The sequence below is a fragment of the Rattus rattus genome, chromosome 11, assembly GCF_011064425.1.
Source record: "Rattus rattus isolate New Zealand chromosome 11, Rrattus_CSIRO_v1, whole genome shotgun sequence".
NCBI classification, from domain to species: Eukaryota; Metazoa; Chordata; class Mammalia; order Rodentia; family Muridae; genus Rattus; species Rattus rattus.
The window spans coordinates 23601428-23629058 of record NC_046164.1 but is presented as its reverse complement, the minus strand read 5'-3'; the positions used below and the strand labels follow the sequence as shown (position 1 = coordinate 23629058).

At 45.1% G+C, this 27631-nt stretch overlaps 1 protein-coding gene across 1 annotated transcript in view; it reads left to right on the top strand.

Annotated features, from left to right (window-relative positions):
- The window catches only part of Apbb2 (amyloid beta precursor protein binding family B member 2), a 317577-nt gene that overhangs the window by 109977 nt on the left and 179969 nt on the right, over positions 1-27631 (top strand). The window contains exon 3 of the mRNA XM_032917153.1: positions 19290-19404. The gene's annotated coding sequence lies outside the window, so the exon portion shown is untranslated. The remainder of the gene's footprint in view (positions 1-19289; positions 19405-27631) is intronic.

Below are 27631 nucleotides of genomic sequence, written 5' to 3'. Positions count from 1 at the left end.
GGTAAAGCTCTTGAGGAGTTGAGGTTAAGGAAACACCCTAATTGGCCAGAGCTCCTCACCTGTCGTCCCTCAGCAGGTGTTTATTAAGCGGTCGTTCGGTGCCTGGTGTTCTTCAGGTGCTGACATTCACCTGAAGACTCCAGCCGCTCCTTCACTAAGATCTAGGAAAGGGCTGCTCCCCAAAGGCTTCAGTGTCTCTGTTCAGAGAATTTCAAATGTTGTTGGCTGTGTGGAAACAGAGTTTTCATTCTTTTGAGTCAGCTCATAAAATAAACGGGAAAACCATGCACTTGCTGTGGCTTCAACTCCTCGGGAGATCCGAGAGATGTTTGTCTCTGAGATGTAAAATGTCCGGCAGACAAATACTTTTGCACAGTTATCTAGAGAGGAGAACATGGTATCCAGTTCTGGGCTCCCCACTTAATCGGTGTAACTGAGCCTGCTGCCAGGTATATGGCTGGTACCTGCCATCTGGTTTTGGCAGCTCAGTGATGGGCAGTAAAACAAGGCAGGGGAAAGAAAGAAAACTCACAGGTTTGGAGAGAAGTTCAGGCTGCACCAGGGCGGAGTTGAGGGTGGTGGCAGACAAACCAGCAGATTAGAATGGACAGACCATGACACCATGTGATGGCGGACTTTCCATGTTTAAGCCCAGGGTGAGCAGGGCAGTGGTCAGCTGGGTCAACCGGAAGCACTGTTGGCGTTCAGTACTGCAGAGAGGCTGCAGCCTTTCTGTCTAGAGTGGCTCTTCTCGGTTCCCGCCTAGGCAGGAGCTCCTCGCCGCCAGAGAGACAGTGTGCTCCTTACACCAGTCCCCAGGCTTCTGCTGTGGGGGACAGTGTGTGGTTTCGTAGTGTGCTGTTGATGGTGCTGGCCATTTTTCTGGTGCAGTCCTAGCTGCTCTTGCTTTTCTTGTATAATTGTTTTGGACCTGCTTTAAATGATCCGTGCAATGGATCCTTACTAATAAGGCGTGTGTAGTGCTCCATATCCTAAAATCTTTATGGCATTCAGACAGTTAGCATAATGTGAATTTATTGTCGGTACAATGACATCAGAATAGTGTCTGATATCCTATAACAAGTAGGAAAAGAAAAACAAAAGAAAGTGCACAGAGCTAGAAGAGTCAGATGTGGGAGAATCAGTTGTTTTAGAAAGAACTTTAACTGCAGCTGGTTCCTGGCAGAGCCATCAAGAAAGGGCATCCCAACGTTACGGGGCGATCGGTCCCGTGTAGGAACTCAAACGCCCTCCTCCTCGAAAGCCAGATTGCTGGTTTTCATTGAGTCTCAATGTTTCCACGCCTGTGATGATTTAATGCAGATGCATTTCATTTCAAAGTAGAACATCTAAAAAATGTTTTAGAACAAAGGTTTTGTCAGGTTCAAAGAAATGACTAGAGGGAAAATAGTTAAAATTAAAAATCCCCCTACATTTTACATTCGATCTCTCTTCTGTTGGGCTTCGTGTTAGTGCTTTAATCCAGTAGACTGTCTGGTGACTCCATGAGCTTTAATGGTGCTGTTTATTAGCATTTCCATCTTATCTTTCAACTCAGCGACGCATTCATCTTCAGGTCCGTACGTACTATCCCCTGAGGTGTTGTCTTTGAATGGCGATTGGACTTCTAGAGTAGGGATGGTTTCTAGATAATCTTTAAACGCGTATCATCTTGTGTTAAGTTTTGACTTAGCCCCCGGCTGCTTGTGAAAGGGTCCTTCTCCCCACTTTCTAGCTTGTACAGTGGGTGCACTAAAACCTGCTACTCAGCTTAACAGTGTGCTTCTTAGCCCAGACTTGAGCCAAGCATTGCATCCAGTATTCTCCTCGGCTCAGGATGGAGAGAGGCAAGACTGTTGGACAGGTGAGTCTGGAGATCACTAACAGGCCGGATCTAGTTCTCCGAACAGATGCTGGCTGTCAACAATTCTGAATGCCCCCACCCACCCACCCGCCCTGAGTGTCAGCTCGAGTTCTGTGTCTGGCTTTCTGTTTAGCTTATGCTTGTTTGCAGGGACTCCATGGTTTCTCCCAGGTAGATGAATGGCCCTTTTCTGTGATGATTGAGAAGGGAGAACACTGTCATATGCTGAAGCAAGCTGGCCTCTGCGCTTGATTTCTGTCCCAAAGGGTCTCTGTCCTCAGAGGACCATGATAGTCAACTTGCCAAGCATTTCCATTTTTCATTCTGATCCTCCTCGGGAAACAGGTTTTTCATTCCCCACAGGAAGATGTTGGGTTTCATGACTATTAACCAAATTTAGAGCCTAAAATTATAGTCCTAGACCCATCCTTAGATGGCCTTACGAGGTCCCAGACTTACCAGATGTCTAGGTTAGGCCACCTGACTCTACAGAAGTGACTGTAAAGATAAAGAATCCAGGCAGTAAAGAGGCCGAGGGCCTGCAGAGCAACAGAGGGCTTCCAGCCTCCTTTCTTGGAGTCTTTCCTTGTTGGCTCCCACTTCCTACCTGAGCTCTGCCTCGCCCCTGGGCTATGGGCAGTAGGAACTCATCCCTCATGTGGAAGCCCCAGTGCCATCCGTGTGAATGGGATAGCGAAGGCAGCAGCTGGCCACAGTCCAGTATGAATGTACAGGCGTCCCTTGTGAGCCCTTTCTAGGTCAGAGGTGAGGTAGTTTAATCATATTGGAGATATACAACCTTTACAAGTCTTCAAAGAACTGTGTTTTGCTGATTTTCTGCCAGTAGGTGAAGGTGGGGTTCGCAGACTAGTACTGAGGAAGGTGGGCCGCGTGGGGCGTGGCTCTCTCGCCCTGGTTTTGCCATCTCTTTACATGGCCAGTAACCATACAGTTTATAAAAAGGGAGAATGTATATAGAGTTCAGTTTCTGCAAGAAACATTTGGGGTTTTGGGTAGGAATTATATTGAATTCACACATCATCAGGTAGTACTGACATGTAATTAATATTAAGTCTTTTAATCGATGCACACATGATGCCTTTCCATTTGTTCAGCTCTTCCTTAATTCCTTTTGATCATGAAGTAATAGTTTTTAAAGTTCAGGCTTGCCCCTTTTTTAAAAAAGTATTTTTTGTTGTTGTTATATAGAAATACAACTGCATTTTGATGTACATTTATTTCATATCCTGCAATTTTGCTGAACTCATTCATTCTAACTTCTTGCTACAGGGGTGCATATGTGCGTGTATGTGTGTGTATGTTTGTATGTGTGCATATGTGCGTGTATGTGTTGTGGTTTGCCCTGAAGTTATCTGTATTTTGATGCTAATTCCACTGCCACAAGGACAGCTGCCTAGTCAAGGACTCAGAACTCTGGTGACTTCACCAGAACCACCTCTCCATTGAATTTGTAAAGTACTGGTGAGGGGTAGGTATAGGATAGAAGGAGGCCTGTCATTGGAGGAGAAGGAAGGATGGGTGGGAGAGAAGTTTGAAGGAAGAGGAGGAGACTGAGGGAGAGAGGAAGAGACAGGAGGGAGAGAGGGGCAGAGGAGCCGTGGCAGGACAATGGAGGCTGATGTTAAGATTCTGCTCTGTGTATTTACAGGTTGTTATTAATGTTCTCAAGGGATGGATGGTACCGGGCTTTCTATGTTTAAGTGGGCAATTATATCTTACCAATTGGGTCAAAGATTATTGTGTTGTGTGTTCTTTTATGTGAGGGTTTGAGTGTAGGAAAGTGTGCGACTGGGATGTGTTTCCGCCAAGATATCTAGCAGATATCTTGGGGCAAGGTGTAGACCCAGCAGGGTAAAAGACAACTACTCTTTTTTATTTTTATATTTTACAACAACATGTATGTGTGTGCATGTGTGTGTGTGTGCTTGTGTGTGTATGCGTGTGTGTGAATCTTGAGAATTTTCTACATCTACATTTCTGGGGCTGGAGAGATGGCTCACAACTGTCTGTACCTCCTGTTCCAGGGGATCTGACACGGTCACACAGACATGCATGCAATCAAATCACCAATATACATAAAATAGAATAAAAAGATAGTGTCAATTAATCTGCCTTTGCAAACAGAGCTCTAAGAACACAGCTTGAGTTGCCTTATTTTAATTGGTTTTCCTTGCATAATGCTTTTGTCTGTGACAGACAGGACTATGTTGACAACACAGTTAGAATAATGTTGTTATGTCTTCCTGAGCCCAGAAGTGCGTCTAGTCTCATATCATCAAGTATGGTATGAACTTTGAGCTGCTCTGTGTTTTTATTATGCGGACAGTTTCCTTCTATGCCTAGTTCAGTGAATGTTTCTATCATAAAAAAGAGTTGAATTTGCTGATGCTTTTCTGCATCAGGTGACATGATTGATGTTTTTCTTTTTCCTGTTAGTGTATTGTATAGTATATTAATTGGTAATTGATATATCATTTATCAGTTGATAATACATATATTGAGCCATCCTTGCATTCCAGATATTAATCTGTCACAGTCATCGTGAATATATATATATATATAATCTTTTGAATATGCTATTGAACTTAGCCTGCTATGTTGTTGGGGCTGACTTGCATTGATATTCATCAAGGGGCTGGAGGTGTGACTCAGTGATACAGTGCCTACTTAACACGTACAGGTCCTGGGTTTAATTCCCATACATGCACGCACGCATGCGTACATACACATATACATACATATTCATCTATGTCCATACGTTTCTAAAAGATAACCTGGATGATGGTCTTCCTATAGAATACATTTGGAAGTGAAAATGCTAATTCAAAATGACTTCACTAATCTCTCTCACACCAGTCAGAATAGCTGTCATAGAAAACAAAATTACAGAAAGAAACGTGTGCTGGTGAAGATGTAGGGAAAGAGACGTTTATTCACCATTGGTGAGAGTAGATGGTGTGGTGCCACTACTGTAGTGATCAATAGGAGGTTTCTCAAAAAACAATTAAGAACAGAACTGGGCATATACTCAAAGGACTGTGTGCCCTCCCACAGAGATGGTTGAACATCTGCGTGGATAGACTGTGGCTCTACTCATTACAGCAAGGAAGCAGAATCACCGTAGCTTCCCATTGGCAGGTGAATAATGGAACATTGAATACTGGACTCCTATTAGGTGATGAAGAAAGGTAAAATGGTGAGATTTACAGGGAAATAGACAGCTCTAGGAATGATTGTATTAAGTGAGGTGATCCAGACTCGGAAAGATTCCTACTACCCTCCCTCATATGTGGGGGCAGGGTGTGTGATACAACACAGGCAGCTGGAAGGAGGAGGACAACTACTGCTGTGGGACGTTGCAGAGGGTATGGGGAGAATCGCAGAGATGATAAACCAAGGGCATATATGCAAATACCACCGTGAAAGCTTTACTTCATATACTAACTTAATAAAAATTGTAAAACATGCAGGCAGACTGGGGGATAGCTTGGTTGGTAAAGTGACTGCTGTGCCAGTGTGATGGCTGACATTGGATTCCCCAATACCCATGCAGAGCCACCTGGAGCAGCCAGTGCCTGTACTGAAAGGACAGGACCACTCCTGAAGCTGGCCAGCCACTGGGGCCACCAGTGTGCTCCAGCTGTAGTGAGAGGCCTTGCCACAACAAATTAGTGATCTAGGAGACACCAGCTTTGACCTAGTCCCTGCTTGCATGCACACGCACACGCGCGCACACATACAGACACACACACACACATATACACATACATACACATAAACACACCATGGGAATAGGACACTAACTCATCTGGACAACTGTGGAGTGAAAACTGTCTAGTAGCCATTAGATATTTCAAGAGGACTCATAGTACAGGGGATAGATACTGAAGATGGCCTGGCAGTTGATGGCATTTGAAGTAGGATTTACATCACCATCCAAAATAAAATAGTCCCCTGTTCCCAAGAATGACTTTTAGGCTGACTGCTCTGACTGTGGGACTGATCTCTTGGCAGGTCTTTCAGGAAAATACCACAGTAAAGAAACGTGAATGTATTCACTGAGTATGTATGTATGTATGTATGTATGTATTTAAATTTATTTATTCTATAAACTGCCTTTATAGAGTTTGTATTATCTTGTGCAACCAACAAAAAAATTAGCTGTTCTTTGTGCAAAGTCAGTTTCCAGGGACAAATGGCTACCACAGTCTTTCCCTGGGACCTCATTTCTATTAATGTTATTACAGCATTTGACTCTGTTTCGAAGCCCTTTCAGTCACATCCACACTCTATTCTGAGATATCCATCTGCACTTCTAGCTTGATCTGCAGAATGCGTGCGGTCAGCCTAAGACATGAGCAGATAAATTGTGGGGTTCAGCGTTCTCGCCCTTGGAGTGAAGGTGCCGCAGTGCCCCGCGCTGAGGGATGCAGCTTTTCCGCAGTGTTGGTGGGTCACGGCTGAGCATAAATCTCTGGGTGTCTTGGTTCTCATTGTCACTGTCACGTGTAGTTCTTGACCACTGGTTCCAAACTGCCTCACTGTAAAGAAAATGGAGCCTAAGCAGCAAAGCAAAGAAAAATGTGCTTCTTTTGTGAGTGAATCCCTGGCTAGCCGGGAGCAGCGGCTACTCCCATTGGGTGCCATTCAGAGGACTTCCTGTACAGTCCGTCAGAGTCAGACCTCGGAATGTGATGATTGGTGGAATATTTATCTGTCTGAAACTTTAGGAGGCAAAGAATAGAGAACTAATGAAAAAAAAGTCCTTGACTTACAGCATGCCACCACCAGCCTCATTTGCATATTAACAGGACCTTTCCTCTCAGTCCTCTGTTCTGCTCTGGAATTTTAAGCACCACTGACATTTCATCCTTCCTTAGGTTGCCACTCTGTACCTGTGTCTTCTAGGCAGTACAGAAGCCAGGCTTCACACACAGAATCGATGGAGACTGCCTGAGGGCTTGAAGAAGAGAGGGAATTTATTGACGATCCCGGGTAGGCTCTGGATTAGAAGACTATAGAACCAGTTTATCACCAAATCCATCCATTACGGTTAGTTCTTTGTAGGGTTGACACTACTAGGTGTTTATAGTGCCAACCCCACATGGACCAGACAGCCCGGGCCAACCCTGTCCCTTCAGCTCTTGCTGCCTGCGGGACTACATGTTGCTGGTGCTCCTGTCAAGATGAATGACTGCTGCTTCCGACGGCCTCGTCACACCTGTGACTCTAAATTCCCGGTTGGTGAAATTCGAAGTCGTGCACTCATGTCTTAGTTGCAAAGGACCCTGGGAAGATGAGTATCTGGCTATTTTGCTGTATGTTGATAAATATGTCTCTTAGCAAAACTCACATAATGAGGAATTCTGTATATAGGGAAAGGAGGCTCAAATGCTGTACATTCTCTCTCCTTTGCTTATCAGATGAGACTGCCCCAAAAGTCGCTACAGTGGGGCTTCGTAGAAGAGGAGATAGGTCGAAGCTGGGATATTTATACATCTAAAACAAAGATGGCTGACTTGTTGAAAATTACACTGATTGTTTTTTATTGATATGTATATCACACAGATAATGCGGCATGTGTGGAGATCAGAGGGCAACTTGTAGGAATCTGGTCTCTCCCCACGGAATGGGTTTTGGAGGTTGAACTGAGGCCGTCAGACTTGGCGGCAAGGGCTTTACCCAGTGTGAACTGTCTTGTCAGGCACTTCTCCTGGGTGCTCTGGTGTCCAGGGGACCTTTGCTTTCGCCCTGCGCTGAGTCGTAACAACTGTGAAGACTTCTCACTGCATTCCTCAGAGTGATAAAATGAAATAAATCGATTTAGCAGCTTGACTGATTAAGATTTATTTGTTTTCTTTTGTTATAAGTCAGAAATGAACTTTCCCATCAGTTTTTCTTTTGTACTTGGGTGGTTTTATGCATTTCATTGATTTATTTCTAGTCCTTTAAAAATTGGTGTGTGTGTGTGTGTGTATGTGTGTGTGTGTGTGTGTTACATGCGCATGTGAGTGTGTGTGTGCCACTGAATGCACAGAAGCCAGAGAACACCAGGTGTCCACTTTTTCTCTCTGCTTTATTTCCCTTGAGAGTGGGTGTCTCGTTCAACCTGGAGCTGCAGTTTACCAGCCAAGCTGCAGGCTCCCTGAGCTACCTTCCTGACCCCTAACCAACCCGAACTCGACAACTCCAGGATTATAGACACTTGCTATGCCTCACTGCAGAGCTGAACCCAGGTCCTCTGTTTACACAACAGAGCCTTTGACCCACTGAGTCATCTCCCAGCCTTAAATTTCAGGGGCACAGATACAGCTTGGCGAGCCCTGCTTTATTCATTGGCATTACCGCGCGGGTAGTTGCCCTTTCTAAGCAACTACGTCTACTCATTTAGTTCTTCTTTGGTTGTTAACTTTCAAGTAATCACTTAGTAGGTTTATGTTGAAGTTTTTGTTTGTTTGCAAGTTTCAGTGGTCAGTGTTAACTGGCATCTTCACAGATGTAGAATCACCTGTGAGGTGGTCCTCTAGCTTGCTTACACAGGGTTACATTGCCATGGTCTAATTGAGGTAGAACTCACTGGTCGAGCTCTGTTTCCTGACTAAGGATGAGATATGATCAGCTTCTCCAAGCCCTCGCCACCTTGACCTCTCTGCCATGATGCGTGAACCAGGAACTGAAATAAAGCCTTTGGCCAGGGTGTTTTATCATAGCAACAGGAAGAGAAGCTGAGACACCGTTTTACCCAGTTAACATGGACTTCCTCTCAAGGGAGGTTCGGGGTTAAGGTTTAGATCTGTTACCCTCCCTCTCAGGCCCTCTCTTTATTCTTCAGGGCAGTTAGGAGTTTCCACAGGTCGGCTCCGTGCTGTTTTAAGGCTTCATTCTTTGTTTCATGTGCATCATACCAATTTCTGATTTTGCCTTGTATTTTTATCCTCCTGTTCTGAAATGAGGTCAAACAGTGGCCTGTCCTGCAGGCTTTCTGTGAGTCATTTTGTGAGACACTTTCCTGGTGTCCTCTGCTCCCTCTGGACTGTTTACCCTTGAGGCAGTGAGCTCAGGTGGCCTGCAGTTTCCCTTAACCCCTACGTGAGAGCTCTAGACTGACCTGCGTATTGGATACCATCTCTTGACTCTGACCCTCTGGGGAGGCGCGCTGCCCAGTGGCGTCTTTAGATGTGAGCGCTGTAATTTTCTATGATCTGGCGTGTGTGACAACATCACTTATTCCCCTGTTTCATGTGTTGTTGGATTTAAAGTAGGGATCATTTTTTCCTGATGAATTTGGAGGACTTCTGCCATTTTCTTCTGTTCCCAATTTTTTATATCTCTATTGTATTGTGAGGAGCTTTTTATTACCTTTTCCTTGTATGTGATTTTAAAAACATCTTTAGCTTTGCTTTTGTTTTTATTTATGTGTATATGCCATGTGTATACAGTCACCCATGGAGGCCGAAGGCGACATTAGATGGCCAATCTCTTTGGCCACTCCAGTTACCGTTTTTGTTGTTTATATATTGTTACTGACTGCGTATCTGAACTTTGTCTTCAGGATTGCCTCTTTCCTTCCTAAGTTCCCGACTGTCATTGCAGTTTCTCTACCACCTGTCTGCTGGTCCCATTTCATCGTTTTTCCCTATGTGAAGGTCAAGGCTTGGTAACTGGTGGCATTGGCATAGAATGACTTTCAGAACCCTGATTGCCCCTAGCTGTGCTAACTGGGATCTTTGTCATGGCCTTGGTGGTTTCCTTCAGAAAAACCCTCACATCTCCTACCCTGCGAGTGCTCTGGGAGACAAAGAGAGGAAGAGATACAGGGCTCTCCTGGCTCCATGAGAATTTTAAGTCTGTTCTTGTATGGGTCCCCCGACCCCTGTGGCACCATGATCCACCACTTGGTCCTTAAGTCTGGATCCTCTCACGGTCCTTCGTCAGTCTGTTTCTCTACAGATGGTAGAGAAGGGAAGTAGCCAGCTTCATGTTTATGGAAGTATCTTAGGGTTTCTAATGCTGTGAAGAGACACCATGACCACGGCATCTCTTCTAAAGGAAAGCTTTTAATTGGGGCTGTGTTATAGTTTAGAGATCTAGTCCATTGTCATTATGGCGGGAAGCATGGCAGCGTGCAAGCAGACATGGTGCTGGAGAAGGAGCCAAGGGCTCTACATCTGGATCAGCAGGCAGCAGGAAGAGAGACGCTGGCCCTGGCTTGAGCTTCTGAGACCTCAGAGTCCCCACCCAGTGGCACACTTCCTCCAACAAGCCACACCTCCTAATAATGCCATCCCTGTGAGCCTATGGGGGCCGTTTTCTTCGAACTGCCCCAGGAAGGATGTTGGAATTTGCCCTTAAGATGGTTTGCAGGCAGCTCTCCAGTTTCAAGCCATGCCTCCTGCCTGTTTCTTACAGTTCCCGTTTCTGGTGAACTTGCAGGTTGAGAGTTGTAAGGTTCTGTTCCTCTTGATGGCTCTGATGGTACTCATTGAGTTTTCTCCACCCCAGCTTTGAAGAGTCGCTCACTGGAGGGCTACTTGTTTTCTGTGTCTTCAAAACTATTTTCAGTACTTAGATCTTCTGACTTCATTTCTGGCTCTCATTTATGTCATTTATGAAGGAATGGAGATGCACACATGGTATAATCTGCCACGTGTAGCTGAAATCACCAATTAATCAGCTTTCCAGGTTTGATGTTACCTCGGTACATGGCTGTCCGGCCATTGCAGGGTTCTTGTCTTACTGTCTTCGTTTGAGGTTTATTTAGAGATTGCTACTTTGACTTTCAAAATGAACTGATTGGTGGTATCTGTCTAGGTTGGCATGCATAAGGGGGAAGTGGATTAAAGCTACAAATTCAAGTCTAGCCTGCAGCCCAGCTGTGAGAATAATACTGTAAGTGTGATCTTCCAACATTATAGAATATGTCCCTAGCAAATTCTAGGCCAGCTCTCTGTACACTTTTCTAAGATACAGAAAAACGATAACACATTTTTTGCAGTGTTGAATGTAGTTAAGGTATATGAAGGATTATTTGGCCTTTTTCATCTGCTGTAAAACAGAAGGGCAGCAGTTGGAGTCCTGCAGAGTTTGGGTGTCTGTAAAGCAGCATGGTCTCATCTTTCACAGAGAGCTGATGCCACCTCAAAGAAACATTCAGCTCCATATTGTGGTTAGTGGTTTCTGCTTTGAACACCTTGTGATCCTTGTTGGTAAATTGAGGTTGAGAGTCTGGAGTCATGGTGACAGACTCACTCCCAGGGCGTCTGTCCTGTGCTGCAGCTTACTACAAGTGTCTCTGCACTAAGCAACAGGCAGGAAGCACTTCTGTCCTCCAAACCAAAGCAGATGCTCTCCCTCATTATCACAGTTCATGTGCGTGCAGTTTATAATGAGACGGGCACATCCCTTGTGGTTCTCACAGATTTAATGATCAGATTGTTTAATGCAGAGCCTGGGGGAGTGGCCTTGATGAAACAGATGACTGAGATGTTGCTGGAACTGGGATAACAACTTTATTCTCCTTCCTTTTTTATTTCAATGTGGTTTTTTTGATCTATTATTTTTGAGAATTCTTAAAGAGATTTGCTCATGTTACTTTAGTATGTTTTGGTAGATTTATTCTTTTCTCACTGTTTGAACGTCAAAAGGCTATTACCTGGGGAGAGACTAATTATTTCCAAGAAGAGTTGGGTGTGCTAGGTTTCAAATACATGGAAAGTGGGCTGACTTGTGTCAGAGACATCTGTGGAGTATCGGATAGCATGCTTCGTGTTGCTTTGCTGGTTCTAGAATGTTCTTCCTCTGTTTTTGCTGGTTCTAGAGTGTTCTTCCTCTGTTTCTGAAAGTGAAGTAGGTTGCAGGTTACTTGATCCCCAAGATTGTGAACTGTAAAAACTGGTATCTTGTGGTGTGGCTCAGCCCTGCATACCCCTTTAATCTAAGAGCTTCTTGTAAACAAGATTAAATAAACTCAACCATAGGTCAAGAGGTGGAGCAAGCAACCTGTTGACTGGAGATGGACATAAATCAATAGAGAGGAGGGTCTTTGAGTTGAAGGATTTCTAAGACAGCAAGTAGAAGGAGAAGGGCTTTCCCTTTTGGGACGTCAGTGGAGTAGGAAGGTCAGCTGAGTGTTTCCTCTGCCCCTGTGAACTAGCTTGCTTTCTTTCACCCCAGCATCTGCCTTCCGAGTCTTCGTTGGCAAACATTTGGGAATTTTGGGTGGTTTGTTTGTTTGTTTGTTTGTTTGTTTTACAAAACGACAGAAGTAAAAGCAAATAAAGAGAAAAAGAAATTCTTTAAGAAAAATAAGATATGCCTCTGTGGTGGTCTGAATAGGAATGGTCCCCATAGACTCATGGTTTTGAGTGCTTGGCCCTAGGCAATGGCGCTATTAAGAGGCGTGGCCTTATTATAGTAGGTATGGCCTTGTTGGAGGAAGACTATCACCGTGGAGTTGAGCTTTGAGGTCTCCAATTACAAGATATGACACAGTCTCTTCCTTTGACCTTCGGATCAAGATGTAGAACTCTCAGCGCCTTCTCCGGCACCATGTCTGCTTGTACGCTGCCATGCTTGCTGCCATGGCAACAGTGGAATGAACCTCTAAAGCTGTAAGCTAGCTCCCAACAGCAATGAGACCCTAAGACATGACTCCCCCAAACAAAACAAACAACATAACACAAAACAATAAAGCCTTGCTATTGGCAGAGGAGCAATCCTTGAGAGGCAAGAAGGAAATCAGGTTCAACATGGCTTAGCCAGTGCTGGTTACACTTCAGAGTCTGATCCAAGCTGTTTATTTTTGACATTTAAGCACAGTACAACTTTGGAAAAAAGTTTCCTTATGACAATTGTTAAGGTGTGACTACATTTTGAAAAGCATGACCTCTTACATAAGAGTGGGTTCTCTTGACTGAGAAACAAAGCTCAGGAGTCCAGGTGAAGCACGGCTCTACCGATAGCGAAAGATCGCCAAGTGAACTGCATTCACTCCCAACCTTCTGGGTGGAAACAGAAGAAAAGAAAAGCCTGTGAGTTTAATGACCCTGATTTATCTAGTGCCCTATGTGAGCATGAGAAGCCTGTGCCCTCTGCATAAGGTATATAATGAGGTTTCTCACACTGCTAGGTAGCAGACATGTTCTGTAATAGTTACTGCAAGGAGTCTACTTACCAAGAGGAAAAGCCCATGAAGCGTGTATAAAGAAAGAAGAAAGAGGTTCAGCTAGATGCTAAAGAAGAAACACAACCAGGAAACACAACAGAGAATAAAAACTCAAATCTGGAAGTAATATAATATTTGCATTTCTTCTTGAATAAGGACATTTCATTTATTAGCCGAGAAGCAATGATTATCAAAAAAATATTTGACTCAGGCCAGCCTAGACTACATGAGACCCTGTCTCACATACTATTATTATAATCATTATTGTAAATGTTTTTTAGAAAGAACCTTGATAGGGTAGTGGAAATCACCCAAGCCTGTATCATGGTGGTTTATATACTCTGTTTCTACTTAAACGTTTCATTCATGTTTTTCTCTCTCTAGAGCCTTTTGTCTTTTTCTCACTGAGCTTTGTAGAGAAGGCATCTTAAGCCCATTTTACAGACATAGTTTCAAAGACTAATTGACACCCCCTTCCCCCAAGCTCCTACTGAAACAGAGATAAAGTCTTCCCTTCTCCAGGTTTCTAGAATATTCCTGCACTCCCAGAGACAGCTCCCAGGAGAACCACTATTTCTTTTGCTTTTGGAGATTTTCGCTTGCTAAATTTCTCAAGAAGTCTTGTGGAAGAACAGGGGTCACTTACCAAGCAACATCAAAGGGTCTGTGTTAGACTTGCCTATATTTGTACTATGTGACTTCAAAAGCTTAAGGACTAATACTGGAATTTTCTAAGAGCTAATAAATAAACAAAGAAGGCATCTCAACAACCTATGTGTTCAGTCAGCCTAGCACACTTCAGACCTTATGTGTAGCCTGGTATGTTAATCTTCGTTTTCTTATACTCCAGTACTTTGGTTTTTAAAACCATTGCTGAGTTGAGGAAAAGGGGAGACAGGCAGACAGACCTCGAGCCTGAGGACAAGAGCTCTGTGCACCCCTATAGGTTCTGAGAACCTTGCCAGGTCCCCCAGCCCAGGTCCCAGCAGCTCACACGTGAAATCAGTCTGTCTGTCTGTGATCTTGGCTCCAGGCCTGGGTCAATAACTTGCCGTCATCTCTGATTCTGTGTGGTTCAGTTATAGCTACTAATGGAGCTTCAGCAGGCGTTCTGTCAGTTTGTCCTGTGTGCCTCATGGCTCACAGCTCCCGCCTGCTCACCGCAGACTTGTTCCTTTTCCTCGGAGCGCCTGGGCTTATGTTCCAACACAGCAAAATAATTCGTGGTGTCACTGATGATCGTGAGCTCCCAAACAATGATTAATCATACTTTGAATTCTCTGAGAGAAACATTAATGCCCTGTGGTTGAAATTAAACCCATTCAGTGCTGAGACAGGTAATCCTTCAATTATTGTGAAAATCTTGACCATTCTCAGTGACTAATTCTTGAGGTTTTTAAAAAGCAGAAGTCTTACCATACCCTAACGGGCAGTGGTGTTTTGTGAGTTAATGAGTCACAGAATATGTTATCTTTGAAGAGCGCAAGCCACCTTCTTGGGAGTTCACACCACTGTTCCTCTGACAAAAATGTTGTATCAGGCAAAGCTAGTTCTACAAATTTTGTTTGCAAATTCATCTTTAAGGTCAGTAGCGCCCAATACTTACACTGGAATACTATCTTGAAATAGTTAACGGAGGACCAGTGGCAGCTAGGGCTGTTGACATAAAAGTATTTACTTTGAAGAGAATTCTTAGCATTTTTGTTCCCTGTCAGCACAACAAGAATTTGCAGGGGTATGGGGGGGAGGAACATTAATGTATTTGTCAAGGATTAATGACCTGCTGGAACATTTGTGGTGGGGAATATGTTATGGGTAGTATTGTAAATACAGTAATTAAAAAGCTGCACACTAAACACTTTGGACTGGCCGATAGATTCCTTTCATCCCCTGGCCTGCATCCAAGTGAGTAGTGTGTTTATCCTGCTCCTTGCGTTCTTGAGAGCAGGAAGGGGGAATGGCTGGCTCAGAGGTTCATTTCTGTGCTGCCAGTGTGCTCTGTGGCCAAGGGCAAGCCAGGCGTGTGCAAGGTGCTCTACACCTGGGCATTGGAGACGTGCGTGCGTGTGTGTGTGTGTGTGTGTGTGTGTGTGTGTGTGTGTGTGTGTGTGTGTGTGTGTGTGACCAACATGGCAGAATCAGACTGGAAGGATCAAGCTACTTTCTCACAGTCGAGGAAAACAACAACAACAACACAAACACAAAAATGAACTCCTGTCGCATAGTGCAGGCTAGGAACTCACCCCTTAGCTTTGTAGGCTCAGCTACTGAGGTCCCTTCCAGACAGATACTACAGTGTCCTGTGTGATGTGTGAGGTGTGCTCTGTAGGATCTGCAATACCTCGGGCCTTTTGATTAAAAGGGAAATCGTAGTAGAGCATACACATCAGGACAGAAACACAGCCTGCACCTGGGGTGAATTTTCATAATTCTCAAGGTCGTGAGGCTTGATGCTGTCCTCACTTCCTGTCTGTGGTCCCCATGGGTGAAAGCCAAGCAGGCTGCCGGGGAAGAACATCTGGGAGGAGAGGCGCCATACCGCTAGAATGACGATCCTGTCCTTCAGGAGGGGAGCAAAGCAGGGAGACTGATGCGGCCTCCACGTCCTGGTCCTTTGTTTGCTCAGAATCTTTGCACCTACTCGTTTCCTATTTAAAGAGCATCTTTCCATAATTTCGGAGACTGGCTGGCCATGCGCTATTTATTTACGAATTAATAAAAGCTCTTTTGTGTAAAATAAATGTAGTTGGATGTGATTTACAGTTTCCCTTTGAGTCAGTGAGGGGTAAGATAGCCAGGCTGTTTCTGTTCTCACCCTTTAATTGGCCTTCTTACCTCTTAGTCAGGCAAATTATTCACTCATATACTGGTTTATTGATTTATCCTACATTTATTGTGTGCCGACTGTCTGCCGTGCTCCAGGGATACAGAATTGAACGGCCCACTCAGTGGCATCTGCTGGCCTTGGTACCAGCTCTGAGGTGACTGATCCCAGTGATGAGCAGTCATTCCAGTGGTGGCCTGGATCTCATTCAGCATAGAATAGGCAGCCCTTTAAACAGCCCCAGGGCTTTTGAGAACACAGAAATGGCCTGGAGACTGCACATCTGCCCTTTAAGGTGTTTCCCGTTGTGTTCAGTTTCTAATGAACATTCCTGCTTCCCCATTACCAGCGTTTATTCCAGCAGCCGTGCTGCTGCCCCTGTGCCATTCTTAACCCTTCTGGGAAAAGCCTGAAGTGGGAGTGTGTATGTGCAGGCCACTGTCAACCCCGCTCCCCACCCCAGTTCTTCCTGCTTTTACCTGCTGGTGTCAGCCTGCTGCTGCTTAAGTTGGTTATGCTTTTAGAGTGGCTCACAAAGGCCGGTAGACGGTGAGCCACAGCCAAGGCCTTGGTCAATGAGACTATAAAGGAACCCCGAAAACAAGGAAACATCCACACCCAAAGCCTAAGGTTGTTTTTGGAAGAACTTTCATCCACATCTTGCCAGGCCTTAGTTCTGCCAGTAAATGTGCTTCCCTGCTGTGATACACACGGGCATGCGTGTTTGTTTGCTTTTAAACAAGGTTCAGTGGTTTTCCTGTTGGGTGGGGCAGGGGTCGCATACCAGAGACCAATAACTGTGTCTTCAAGGATTTACCTCATTCTTGACAAGGAGCTATAAAGAAACAAACAACAGCCACCACCTAAATTTCAAAGGTGGACAAGTACCGTGGGATACAAAAGAGACTGGAGATAGAGAGGAGAAATACTCTTAGTGTTGTTGACATTTGAAAAGTCGCTGGGCAACCCTGATTAAGGACTGTTTCAAGGAGCTTGAAAGAAGGAGTTCTTTCTCATTTTTCTCTTTTTTGCCTCCTGTGTATGGTATGTATGTGTGTTGTGTGTGTGTGTGTGTGTGTGTGTGTGTGTGTGTGTGTGTGTGTGTACAAAGGCCATGTAGGGGCCAGCAGAGGACACTGAAAGTCTTCCTCTATATTCTCTCTCTGCCTCTGTCAGCCTCTGTGCCTATGTCTGTCTGTCTCTCCCTGCCACAGGGGCTCTTGCTGAACCTGAAGCTAACTGTTTGACTAGGCTATGTTTGGGCCAGTGAGCTCCTAGGATCTGCCCATCTCTGGGACTGCCCCCCCCCCTCCTAAAACAAACTTGTTATAGGCCCATGAGGCCTTACCAGCTTTTATGCAGCCTCTGGGAATTTGAACTCGGGTCCTCTTGCTTTCACCCCAAGTGGTTTTACCAATGACCCATCTCCCCAACCCATGGCCGGCCATGTATTCTCAAGCATGGTGATGTCATCTTCTGTCTTCTCAAATATTCCTGCTGCGCTGCTGTGAATGTAGTCTGACCAGATTTACATTTGTGCCGCTTCCAGTGTCAGAAGGTGCGAATTGTTGATTCAAAGCTTGTCCCTTCATCTGAACTCCTTCCTGCCCACTTTCCTGCTTCTAGAGATCTACTTGTCCCCCTTTGAAATTTAGGTGGTGGTTGTTGTTTGTTTGTTTGCTCTAAGATCACGGTCAGCTTCCTGATCTGCCATTGCTAGTGCCTGTGTCTTGGCACTAACCATGAGTCTTCTCTCTGCCCTTAGCCCATCAGAGATCCTCTGACATTGTCTTTGCCTCTCTATGAACTTTTTTTTTTCTGCTTTTGTGTCTTGTTCTGTCTTCTTCCCCAGGCCTCAAGTCTTCGACACCTCAGGTTTTAATGCTGTAGACTGACCTCTCTTTGGTCTTCCTGTTCCTTCTCTGGTATTCTACACCTCAGGCATACTACTGTTGGTCTGCATGTAGTTGTTCAAATTGTTCTCCCTCTTAGATCTAAATCAATGGTTCTCAACCTGGGGCTCCTGACCCCTGGGGACTCGAATGACCCTTTCCCAGGTGTTGTATATCAGAGATCCTGCGTATCAGTCTCCACATTATAGTTCATAACGCAGCAAATTTACAGTTTTGAAGTAGCAATGGTAACAGTGCCATGGTTGAGGGTCACCACGGCATGAGGAACTGTGTTAAAGGGTCGAGGAGTTCAGAAGGTGAGAAGCACTGATCCGGATGTTTCCAAATGTGAATTTGTCTCATCCTTTCCCTGCTCACTCCTACTGTCTCAGTCTCTGTCCTGCCTCCGTGTCTGGACATTGTAACAAGCAGGCCAGCCTCGGTACTCTTGGTGCTCCTGGGCCACCCATTTGGATCCATCGAGAGAGAGTAATGCATACAAAACCCACATCTGATGCAGGCTTACCTGTCTGCAACCAGGTCTAGTCAGAGATCTCTGAGAGGGGTACAGAGTTGCCGGTTGGCTCCGGTCTTCTTTCCTCCCTGGCCTGATGACACAGGATCACGCTAGAGTGGGACCAAGAACAGTAAGCCACATCGTGGTTTCTCCCCACTGCCTCTTCTGTCGCCTGTCACCCACCAAGCTTACCTGACCCCAGCCCAGCCTTAGACATGTCAGACACCCTTTTGTTCCTGGATGCCTTTCCTGACCTCTTCTTGTCTGGGCTGGAGGCCTTCGCTGGATGGCAGTCAAGTCATTCAGCTTACCCACTGCCCTAGAGGGCCCAGTCTGTGCAAGTCCCTCAGCCCAGGGACATTAGAAACAGAGACACTGTTTTATTCATTTTGTAGCTGAAAGCCGACTTCGAGTAAGGATGCAGCCTGTGCTTTTGATAATAAATTAATTTAAATGTCCACAAAAATGTATAAAAACAATCAATGAATATGTGCTACCTTTAGAAGGGAGCACAGGGGGACCTCTGTACAGATTGGACTTGATGTGTTCAGAAGGGCTTTTCTTTTTAATCACTTTGGCATGTAGCCTCTCCAGTTCAATAAATTTTCTTCTTCTCTTTGGAGTTTTTAAAGAGCGATTGGCAGGGTGTTAGTTCAGGAGTCACGACAAAAAGCTAGGCTGGTACCGTCCTCGCCATTTAATAAAAGGACACAGAATGATGAGCCCCGTGCTGTGGGAATGGCTGGATTTCCCCGGCCCGCAATTCTTAGGGACACACCCTTTTGTCACACTTACTGCAGGGGCCACATGTTGACCCTCTGCGGGCTGCATGCCTGCCTGCAGGGACAGAGCGATTTCTTCCCGCATGTGACCATGAATAATTCATAAACATGGTTATCTGGAAGTCGGTGCTGGTCATCATTAGCATTTTAATGAAAAAAATGTGATGATTATCCTAAGACTATTTTATTTCCATCTTTAATTTTTTTTGTCCTCTCCCTCAACAGCTAGCCACCTCACTGGTTGGCGAGTCCTTGGGAGTTCCTGAGTCCCCTGCTAACAAGCTGACTGTCGCTATGGGCAAAAGGTACCTGGAAGCTCCGGGGTGTCCAGGCAGCTCATGTACGTATGTTGCCACGCGTGTCACTACACATGCATGCCTTTCTCTCTCCTCTTCTCTCTCTCCCACTGCCTTTCCTTCCAACCCCCTTCCCATCTCTCTTTTCTTTCTCTTCTCTCATTGTAGAATATCGCAGGACACTGACCTGGCGAACACTTATAAGATATCAATGAGAGCGTGTAGAAATATAGGAGAATATTTTGTTCTATTCCGTTTATTTGTATCAGATAATGAAAAAAATGTTATCCAAATTAGTATTTTTATAATCAAGTCGTCCTATGATACCGGATGACTCTTTTGTGTTTCAATATATTCATTTATACCTTTAGGCTATTTATTCATACCCTTTAGAATAATTTCCCCCTTTCCATCACAATGCATGAAACATTTAAAACAACAGGAATGCCACAGATTCAAAGCTATTCCCAGTGACTGTTTTATTTCCATTTATAAAAGACCCACTCTGGTCCTAGAGAGGCTTGGTCTGCCTTTGTTTTATGAGCTTGGGGTAGAGTGGCTTGGTTCTTTACTCATTGCTCTCTGAGGGCAGACACTGCCCTGGACATGGCCCCTCTGTCTTTCAGTGCTAAAGTTCATACTCCAGGTTTTGGGAAGTGTCATGACTGTTCTTATGATAGTTCCCACCCCTCCACCCCCCGATTAATGTGACACCGAGGGAAGAGAAGCTATCAGCTCCCATCTGGAATCTCTCCCTTTGTGGCTGCCCTTGATTGTCTAACTTTCTACTTCCTTTGGTCTTCTGGCTGTGTGGATAATCATTTACTTTTATTACTTCCCTATGGACTCTCTAGAACTGTGGCCTCAGGTTAGGTATGTATTGGGGTGTCTCTCCTCCACTTTGCTCCTGTAGTGAATATTTATTTGTCTTCGCTAAGGAGCTGCATTTCTTCATACGGTTCGGGTTTTGCTAGAAATCTCTTGGAGTGCTTGTGTAGCAAACCTAGGCATTAGAAGTGGCGGTGTTTAGTAGCGATGGAAATGGTCCGCCCATTGAGTAGCTAAGGCTCCCGTCAACCACTCACGGCGAGCCAGCAGCACTGGGGCAAGCCGATATCTCTACAGACACTGCCGTTGCCAGAGAGATGGCTCAGCTGTTCTTCTACAGGCCCTGGGTTTGCTTTCCAGCACCCACATGGTCTCTCACAAGTGTCTGTGACTCCAGTCCAGGGGATCCCTGTCCTCTTTTGGCTTCTGATGATACCAAACACACATGAAGGGCACATGCCTGCAGGCAAAGCACCCCTAGACATGAAATAAGCATAAATAAATCTTTAAAAACATAATCAAAACAGAAAGGTAGAAGAACTGCTTTCACCAAGAGCATTCCCAGGGCAGCATGTACCTGGGGGCCGGAGAGAGGCGGACACACTGTAGCCAGTGCCTGTGGGAGCGGAGAGTGGATTGCTACATTTTAAAACTTTAACATTTTAAGTGGTTATGTAAGTATCTATGTAATCTCTATTTTGTCTCTTGGACCTTAAAACTTAAATACTCTGTGATCTTTCTGGGAGGCGGGGAGTTCCCTGCCCCTTCTGTAAGGAAAAGCTGAAAAGCATGTACCACAGCCGATCCACTTTTGCCTTGGTAGAATCTGACATTTTTTATCTTGGCCCACAAAAATGTTAATTTAACGTGGTCCACTCAGAAATGTTGTGAGGGATGATTCCTCTTTCAAAGTGGCTACAGTTCTGTGGCTTGGGCTCTGGAGAAAGTGGAAGAAATAAATCTATGCGTCAGACCCATGTTTGTGGGCATGCTTTTATCCACTGTCTGGGAACAGATACTCCACCTCCGGGTATTTGATTTTCTAGAATGTACTATAGAACTCCAGGTTGCACAGGCCCGTGCTGCCCATGACTTTCAGGGAAACACTTCTTGCTGTCCTGAAGAACATTGCCCCTCCCTCTTTTTTACTGGATCACAAGTGCTGGCTGGCCTCCCAGTGGAGATGGCTTCCAACTGCTATTCCACAGCCTCTGTGGAAATGGTCACTTGCATCTGTTTGTGATGAAGAGTGAATGGTCCCTTTCCCAAGGTTACGTGTCACCTGGGCAGTTCTAGTCAGTGGCTTTCACGTTGTTTCCCTTTCTGTCTTTTTTTTTTTTCCTTTCTGTCTTTTTTTCTGTCATCAATTCTTAGTCTTGTCCCTCAGTAGTCTCCTGTGTGGTTTCCTCCCCATTCTCTCCCTCCCTCCTTTGTTTCTTGGTTCTCCAGGTCACTCCATGAGGTTTGCATGTGGAGATCTGCAGCCTGGCTTCTAGGAGACCTCAGACTCGGAGTCCTTTCTGCTCTCACAAAAGAAAAGGGAACTAAGACGACTTGGGGCCCCAGTGCCAGGCCTGTCTTCTGAGAAGGGTCATACTGTTCCCTGGGTATTATTTCACAGAAAACATTAACAAAAATATCTCTTCTGTTTATAATTTTATTATCAAATGTGATCAGAATAGCGCCCAAGGGTTGACAGCGCACACTGCTATGCTTTGGGTTGTCTCAGGACTCTTGTGTCCAATTGGAGTTTTCATTTCCTTTCTGTTTAGGGATCTACCTTTCACACTATCCGTTTATGCAGGAGGATGCTCCTCTGTAATGGACTGTTGAGCTCCAGATTAAGAAATGAGGTCAGCTCAGCTGGCCTTTCCTTATTTAAGAAAAAAAAAAGTTCTTCATGATTTTCATTAAGACCACAGTTTGAAAGGATTCCAGAAATTGCTAATATAGTTGATCATAGTATATTATTGTTTATGTCCAAACATGACAAACATAAAACTCTCCCCTCTGCATGACGGAAGCCACCACTATAGCCATGGACACCAGGCCCTGAACTCTTGGATACTTACCCAGCAGTAGGCCCTGAAATCCCCCTGCCTTCAAATTTGATCATACATAGGAGGCAAACTAACCCCTGTGGGGAATGTCTCTGCTCATGCCACACCTCTGCTGAAAGGCTTTTTGGCTTTCTCATCGGTCCAACAGCCTCCCTATTATACTGTGTCATTTATATTTTCTTTCTCTCTTAATCTTTAATAACCATTCCTCATAATTAACAGTCAAGAGTTTGCATTATTGTTTTTCTTCAGCCGAAATTTTACTCCAGGCTTGGGACTTCCTCTTGTAGTAATGTACCTACCCTTGGTCCTTTGGCCACTATGTTGGCACTCATTCCGTGCCCTCCCTGGAATGATGACCTATCATTTTGATAACCTGATAACACCCTGCTCTCTTTTCCCTGGGATCTTCATGGTCTCTCGCCTGGAATTACAGACTCCTGTAGCTCCCTCCACCTAAGAGGTGTAATCCCTCTAGAAACTGGTGCCCTGGTTTCCTCTTGTTTGGGATGGGTGTGTATAGTTTTCTCAACCTTGACAAAAGTATTCATTTTCTCCTCTCTTCCAAGACCAGGGATAGCATTTGTCTACAACAGAAGCTCAGGTCTTTATGAAATAAGGGTAAGGCTGGATAATATCCACTGTCCTTAGCAGGCCCCGTGAAACCTTTGCAGAGCCAGCTCCCAGGAGCCCATTCAGGCAAGGGGAGAAGTCGGGGCTCAGATGGAGTGCTGAGTCTTCTCACCCCAACTCCAAGGTGGATGTTGGTGGTGTCATGCCAGATACTGACCTGTAACCAGTAAGAAATGTCACCTCTAAATAGTGAAGTGTTGAAAAGTTCTTTTTTTTTTTTTTAAGACTTATTTATTTATTATGTATAAGTACACTGTTGCTGTCTTTAGTCACACCGGAAGAGGGCATCAGATCTCATTACAGATGGTTGTGAGCCACCATGTGGTTGCTGGAAATTGAGCTCAGGACCTCTGGAAGAGCAGTCAGTGCTCTTAACCCCTGAGCCATCTCTCCAGCCCCCCAAAAGTTCCTCTTTTGTTCCCATTTCATACATGGGGAGAACTTGTAAGCTTGTGAGATCAGAGTGGCAGTTTGAATCTAGGTTTTCTGGTCCCTTCCCACTTCCGTCTTTCTTTTCTCTCATAGGCTGCCTGTCTTAGGGTTTTACTGCTGTGAACAGACACCATGACCAAGGCAACTCTTATAAGGACAACATTTAATTGGAGCTGGCCTGCAGGTTCAGAGGTTCAGTCCCTCATCATCTAGGTGGGAACATGGCAGCATCCAGGCAGGCATGATGTAGGAGGGGCTGAGAGTTCTACATCTTCATCTGAAGGCTGCTAGCAGAAGACTGGCTCCCAGGCATCTAAAACAAGGGAATTAAAGCCCACACTCACACCTACTCCAACAAGGCCGCACCTCCCAACAGCGCCACTCCCTATGCCAAGCATATACAAGCCGTCACACTGCCCAAAGCGTGATATTCACTAACTTTTGGTGACATCTCCTTGACCATGCCTCAGTAGCCTGAGAGGTTTAACAGGAATGGTGGCTGACATCTGCCTTGCATTCCTTTCCATCTCTGACTAAAACCTAGTGAGCTCAGGTACCCAGGAATACTCTCCACATGGCTTATAGAGAAAGAGAACAGCCACGAACCACACTTAACACATGCCCCGAGTGAGGCTTGCACAAAGAAAATGGAAACAGTAAAGAGGGAGTAAGAAGTTCACAACTGCAACCCGAAGCTAAGTTTTAAACACTTAGTTAGAGTCTTTCCCCTGCTTCCGGCATGCAGAGCATGCGGACTTGTTTCCTTACTAGGTGTGTGTTTGCTGACACCAGTGATGCTTGCACAACATAGTGTCATTTTTGTTTTTCCCTGGAGAATACATTCTATCTCTAAGCTATATCCTTTCCCCTATAAGTCTCTTCCTTGTCGGTTCATTTAGTTTCCGAGTAATCCAGAACCTCCCAGGTCAGAGATCATGATTGCAGGTAGTGCTGAGTTTCCCGCTCTGGAGGGAGAAACTTTGGCCTGGTTAGGCCAGGCTTCTAAATTGACTTCTATCAACCACGTTTTGTTCTCAGCTCCCAGATGGAAAGCATGGCCTAGGTACCCGGAAATACTGAAGGGTGAGCTTGTGTAGAACTGGGGTGCTCAGATCTCAGATGAGGGGATCTGTTCTCTGCTCAGCCTGGCTTTGAGGGAACATTTGGATTTTGGCTAAAACCAGGAAACTCAGTGCCATGTTCAAGGTTGATAACAACCAAGTGGGTCTCAATGCCCAAAAGGCCAACGCAGAATGTGGTCCCCAAAGCAGGGCACTTGCCAAGGCAATGTGCCCGGTGCATGAGTCAGTGACACAGAATTGTGCAGATCAGAGAGGCTCAGGATCCCTGAGGAAGCTCATGGTTTTAATACTAAGATTCCACACATGAGTGGGTGTGTGAGTTGGGAGAGGTTAAAGACAACAAAAGCTAAATGACAGCAACACTCACCATTACCGTGTTTAAAACGATGTAGGTAACAAACAGCACAGGCAGAAACTGTGATGACTGCACTTTTCTAGTGTGTGGGATGTACGTGATCTCTACAGCACCTCCTATGGAGCCTTCTGATGATGCTAGGTTTCCTCACACTTCATTATCTTTTATGAATATGAACCCATAATCAACAGAAACCCATAGCTTAACATCAAGGAAACGTTCCTTTTGCTGTTTTTTTGAAATTAATCACTGCCCAGAATTCTTACAGTATTTTCTTAAGGAAAGAATGATACCATGCTCCTTACGTGTGTGTGCACATGCACACATATATGTTTCTCCTGCCTTTTCTTTATTTTATTTTATTATCTCTTTTTTTGGCCCGTTTGTTTTCTAAAGAGATATAGAAGTTATATAAAAGTAAAAGATTTTCCACCAAAAAAACCAAAAAAACAAAAAACAAACAAACAAAAAAACAATCCATGCCTGAGTGTAAAATTGTTCAGCTGAAAGGTTTGCTCATACACATGCCGTGGACTCGCTGGGTCTGTGCAGGTGCTGTTGGTGGTGTGATGTGTATCCTTTCAGCTCCAGTGTCCTCCTGTGGATTCAGCTCACTGCAGAAAGGAGAGACAGGGCCAGCCCCAGCCAATCTCATTAGCTGTTTGAGTAACCTTTATTTTCTCATATTTCCCTAAAACTGAGGTTTAAGTTAGCACTGCTGTGAAGAGACACCATGACCATGTGACTCTTGTAAAGGAAAGCATTTAATTAAGGCGGCTTGTGTTTCAGAGGCTTAGTCATTTATCGTCATGATGGGAAGTGTGGCAGCATGCAGGCAGACGTGGCGCTGGACAGGCAGCTGAGATCTCAGTTCTACATCTGAATGCTGGAAGCCTGCCCCCAATGACATACTTCCTACAACAAGGCCACACCTAGGCCTCACACCTTTCCCCCTGTCCAGCAGCCCAGAATTGGTCCCACTGGTGTCTATGGGCCCACATGAGAAATTCTCAGTGTTGGGTATGTACTGAAGGTGTGACCTGTTTACATTATTTCTGGTGTATCTTAGTTAGACAGTTCAAGTGGATCTTCGAAGAGGCAAGTGATCTGACTTTCTGTATGGCAACAGATTAGGGAGGTAAAGTACAGGACAGATTCCACAGGCTAACATTCAAGGGCAGTAGCTTCTGAAGGTGGGAGAGGCTCTCACTGGCAGGTGGGGCCTTAGTCTCAACCCTGTACCTCCTTGGCCCATGGCATGGTGGTCAAGCCATCTAACCCAACTTGAGTATCACTCTTGACATCTATAAGCTAAGGAGCTCGACTGGCTGTTTAGGACTGAATCAAAAATTCTACTGTTTTTGCTTTCCAGAGAGATGTGTGAATAAAGTTTAACTCTAGAGAGAACCTAGTCAGAGCTAGCGAATCTACTCAAGACAGAACTCAGGATATTAATAGCTAGTGTCTTAGTCAGGGTTACTATTGCTATAATGAACCATGACCAAAAGCAAGTTAGGGAGGAAAGACATTTATTTGACTTACACTTCCATATCACTGTTCTTCATTGAAGGAGGTCAGGGCAAGAACCTAGAGGCAGGAGCTGATGCAGAGGCCATGGTGAAGGGCTGCTTACTGGCTTGCTTTCCATGGCTTGCTCAGCCTGCTTTCTTATAGAACCTAGGACCACAGGCCAAGGATAGCAAATTAGCTAGGCCCTCCAACTTCAATCTCTAACTAAGAAAATGCCCTACAGGCTTGCCTATATATAGTTCAATCTTTCGGGGGCATTTTCTCAACTGACGCCCCCTCCTCTCCATAGACTCTAGCTTGTGTCAAGTTGACATAAACCAGCGAGCATGGCTAGTAATTAGTGTTTAACCTGGGCATTTTAGCTGCTTAAAATGGCTGCAAACAGGCCAAGACAAAGACCATTTAAAGGCAAGAGATCACAGTCAAGAACACATAGTGGTCATAGCGTTAACACGAGTAGAAAATGCTCTGACACAGCAGTGCTTCTGTTTGCTCAACACGTGATTTACATCCATTTCCCGGTGCAGTTGCACAGATGCTTCCGACAGCAGGAATTCTGAGGAGCCATTCTGAATGTGATCAGAGAGTAGGATGCCACCCAAATTCGAGCTCAGTAGAGAAATGCTGGGTGACCGAATGAACAGCCGCAGGAGGGGGGGGGTTGTTCTGTGTGCCCTCCTTACCCACATCCTTCAGTGCCTTTGGCTCCACAGTGTCACTTGTGTTCAGAGGACAGCCCCTTACCCAGAATCATCTTCTGTCTCCTGAGTATTTCCCAGATGCCCTTCTCTGCCCCCTGGAAGGTCACTGCATGTTCTGCTGTGTTTTATTTCAGGTTTTCCTTATAACCCTCAAGGCTGTATCACAAAAACCCCTTTTCTTGCTCTTTGGTTTTTTATTGCTGCTCTCCCAAAGTGTTGCACATTTAATAACATAAAACAGCAAGCAAATTTCTCTGTGGTTTTGGAGACTAGAAGTTTACAAGAGCCACAGGGTTCGCAGGCTGAGTGTGAGCAGGGCTGGCTCCTTGTGGCAACTCCAGAGGAGAATGCATAGCCTTGACTGTCCTGCTGATAATGGCTGCCATGTTCTTTGAACTGGATAGAACCATCTTCCCTAGTCTCACGGAGGATCAAGCCAATCCTGGCTTACACCCCTTTCTCCCTTGGTAGTAGATCTCTCTGTCTTGGTCTTTTAAAGACAATTGTGGCTGTAAATCCAGAGTCCACAGAGCCATGCCAAGCAACACTCACACCCTGCGTTTGAGGAAGTGGACGTCCAGAGATAGAGGCCATCTCCGTCTGTCTTTCTTCCTTGACTCAACCCTTTCCCTTGCTTATACTACTTAGAA